At 39.7% G+C, this 4,148-nt stretch overlaps 1 pseudogene; it reads left to right on the plus strand.

Moving 5' to 3' along the window:
• The first annotated feature begins 1,294 nt into the window (after nt 1-1,294).
• Nucleotides 1,295-4,148, plus strand: part of LOC102824425 — a 97,895-nt pseudogene continuing 95,041 nt past the window's right edge.

Below are 4,148 nucleotides of genomic sequence, written 5' to 3' on the forward strand. Positions count from 1 at the left end.
GCAAGGAGGCTGAGCTTGGCATCCATATTGGGGTAGCTAAGAATGCGCCAGACTGCAAAGCTGTTTGAACTTGAAGGTTAGCGGTTCAAGCTCACCTGCTGCTCCTCAGAAACCCTATACAGGGTCGCTAGGGGTTGGAACCAACTCAACAGCACTTAACAACAACAAGAAGAATCCTACGTGGGAAAATGGTGTGGCAGATTAAGCTGTCAATATTTAGAGGTAAGTTCATATTAATCATTTTTCCCTCCTGCACAGTGGGTTGAGAATTTTATGTATGATCTGAGAGAAAACACTTTTCATCTTTATAGCTGCCCTGTGAGGGCAGAAAAGGTTCTCAGTATGAATTTGCTGAAAGCTTGAACGAATAAGTGAATGAATACATCTCATACTCTGAAGAGTTAGAGGATGAGGTAGAAAATGTAGACTTTTCCTGCATACCTAAGTGTCAGGTAACTTCATAAAAAAAAAATAAACATTTTCTCAATGCAACAACCCTGTGAAATTGATGAAATGTCCTGGGGTTTTTTTGTTGTTTGTTTCCCCCCCACCCCCAAGAGCAGTTTCACCTCTTATTACGTACTTAACTGAATCTCCTTGAGTCTTAACCCTCCATCTCATTTAGATAGGGATAAAACAAACAAAACGGTTGTTGTTATGTCAGTTACGTCACAAGGAACATATCAAAGTATAACTGTGCATCATAGGGTTTCCAGTGGTTGATTGTTCATGCCAGGCCTATTTTCCAAGGCCCTTCAGAGTGGATGGAAACCTCCAGTCTTTTAGCAAGCAGCCAAGTGTGTTAACAGCTTGCATAGGCAATAAGATAGGAATAAGAATATATACAAAATTTACAGGACTATTAAGAGAATTAAATCAAATATGGCATATGAAGTGCTTGCAAAATAGTGGGTATTCAATTAATGTTCAGCTTCTTGCCCTAAGTATTTTGGGATTATTTAATGTAGCATAGTGGTTATGAATCGGGCTGTGAACTGCAAGGTCAGCAGTTCGAAACTAGCAGCTGTTCCGCGGGAGAAAGATGAGGCTTTCTGCTCCCGTAAAGATTTACAGCCTCAGAAACCCTGTACAGGGTCGCTATGAGTCAGAACTGACTCCACGGCACATGACAACAATGATAAAGTTATAGACATTGATTTTCAAAGGTAGCATGTCTAAGTATGATGATGACGAAGTCCCACAAACTTTTAGTTCCTTGTGAAAAAAATGATCGTCTAATTCCCTGAATTGAAGAGAAAAGATTCTCCATATACCAAATGTCATTTCCAGGAACATGGAAACCAGGTAGGTAGCTGCTTGGCTCTAACTCTGCCAGTAGGAGGGTTGGAAGAGAAATTTCCTGGGGAAGGAAACACCATTATTATGGCTACTATTTTATGGGTGGTGATGCTGGGTGATCCAGGTTCCTGGCCAGAGACTCCCCAAATGGAAAACAGTCCCACATGTCCCAGAAAATGGAGGAAGGAAGACATGTAGGTTTCTCACAGTAAGTGAACCCTGTTGTTGTTAATTGCGTTGAGTTGGTTCAGAATCATTGTGACCCTGTGTAGTGTTTCGGAGACTGTAAATCTTTGAGGAAACAGAAAGCCTCATCTTTCTCCTGGGGATTGGCTCGTGGGCTTGCATTGCTGACCTTGTGATTCTTTATCCAATACTTATTTTGCAGAGACGCCATGCTCCAAAATTAATCCTAGTGGATATCTTTTTGTGATTTTTTTTTTCCCCTCCAAAAGTGTTAGAAATTTTGCTGCCTCTAGTAATATGTCTGGCAGGAGAAGACAGGATCAGTTTTTCCTTGTGAGGATTTTTGTTTTTAAACGCTGGGCATATTTCTCTACAGCATCTTGAAATTGCAAAATTGGGAATGACAAAACATGCAAAAATGAATCATAGGTAACAGTGACAATTGAGAAATGACAAATGCGCTGCAGTTTAAAATGGAACACGAATGACAGCTAGGCTTTCTTTTCCATTTTCTTCTCGACCCCACTTCCAGCCTTCATCTAGGAAGAAAAGCAAAGACAACATGTGGACTAACTTGTACTCCATTCAGACAGGCCATGTGAGGGATCAAATCATAGAATCAGGAGGAGAAAAATGAAAGAACAGTGAAGCCATGGATGAGAACAGATCTGAATATATGTAAATTTTATTGCTGAAGCCTAGATTATATTATACTCTTTGAGTCTATTACAGGGAGTTGAGGGAGAGAGTTAAGTAGAGAGAGAATGAGGTATGGAAAATAGTCTATGTTTTGACCATTAATTATATAAGCCAGGTCAAGGCTGAAATTACCCTGTAAAAGAAAGGATTAATCATACATTATGCCAGCAGAATTGATTATTACTATGTAATAAGCCACCCCAAACCTAAGGACTTAAAACAGCAATTATTTATTTTTGCTCTTGTGTCTGTTGGTCAACAAATTCAGACTTTGGCAGAATTACCAGCTCTGCTTCAAGCTGTGACTACTATTGGTGTTGACTTGTGCTAGGCCCTGAATTTGGTCTGTTTCATGTGTCTGGCTAAAGGGGCAGCAGCTCCCTCCGAGAAGACTTTCTCAGGGTGATGGCTGATGGAAGACAAAAGGAAGCATGTGATCCCTTTGAAGGCCTAGGTTTGGAATTGGTACACTGTACTTCTGTGCACATTCTGTTCTTGGCCACCGTCATTCCCAAGTCCGACATGGAGAGAGTGAGAAAGTATATTATGCCTTTGTTGTTGTTGTTGTCATGTGTTATGGAGTCGGTTCCGACTCATAGCAACCCTGTACAGGGTTTCCGAGGCTGTAAAATCTTTATAGGAGCAGAAAGCCTCATCTTTCTCCCATGGAATAGCTGGCAGTTTCGAACTGTTGACCTTGTGGTTCACAGCCCGATGCGTAACCACTACGCTACCAGAGCCCCATATTATGCCTTTTGTGGGAAGAATTGCCCAGTTACATGGTAAAGTGTATAGATACAAGGATTGAGTTAGCAATTAAATTGACAAAAATTAATATGGCCTATACTTCTCAACTCATGCTTTTAGAGGGTTCTAGGAAGGAAACTTCCTAAGTGTTGGAAGAAGTGCAGCCAGAGTGCTCCTTGGAAGCCAGGATGGCCAAACTTTGTCTCTCATACATCAGACATATAGTCAGGAGGGACCAGTCACTGGAGAAGGATATCATAAGGTAGAGGGTCAGAGAAAAAGAGGAAGACCCCCAACGAGATGGATTGGCCAAGTGGCAGCATTGATGGACTCAAGCATGGTAACAGTAGTGAGCTTGGCTCAGGATTGGGCGGTGTTTCATTCTGCTGTGCATAATGTTGCTATGAGTCAGTACCGACTCGATAGCACCTAACAAAAACAAAGAGTCACTATTGCTTACCATGGGGAAATGGCTTATTACAAATTTTTATAGGCATCTGTAAGAGTGTTGAAAAAACACTTTTCAGGTAGGCATCTCACAACAAAGCTATTCCAGAAAAGTTGATGACGAAGCACACTTGAACTTAGTGAATTCTATCTTTCATTTTATAAATATGGATATGCATTGTGAGGGAAATATCTTCAACTTTTGATTAAATACATTGATACTTGATTCTTAAAGCCCTATGTGATTACTTGTTGCTCTCTGAGGTTTAATCATTGCCAGTAGCCAGTCAATGACATTATTGTTCCAATTCCAAGATCACTGACATTATTGTTCCAATTCCAAGATCATTGACATTATTGTTCCAGTTCCAAGATCACTGACATTATTGTTCCATAAAAGATGATTTTGAATTTAAGTTGATCTCCCTAAATTGTTTTCCATTTCTATTTTTTGCCCTTTGTTACACTTTTGTTATATTTTTGATTCACATTTTTGATTGTCAAATTGTAGATTGTCAAGTTGATTTTGATTCACATTTCTGTTGTCAAACTGTGGATACAGGCAATCACAGAAAACAGTGAATTATTATTATAAAAGCCCATGAGATCACCATTCAGATTAAAACACAGTGTTGCTAGCACCCATTAGGAAGTTTCTATATTCCAAATTCCAATTATGGACTCTCTCCTTCCAAAAGTAAGCATTATTCTAACTTTTAAATAATTCTGTGCCTTTACTTATGGTTTCCTCTCCCAAATATTTGTTCATT

The sequence above is a fragment of the Chrysochloris asiatica genome, unplaced genomic scaffold, assembly GCF_000296735.1.
Source record: "Chrysochloris asiatica unplaced genomic scaffold, ChrAsi1.0 scaffold00030, whole genome shotgun sequence".
Classification (NCBI taxonomy): Eukaryota; Metazoa; Chordata; class Mammalia; order Afrosoricida; family Chrysochloridae; genus Chrysochloris; species Chrysochloris asiatica.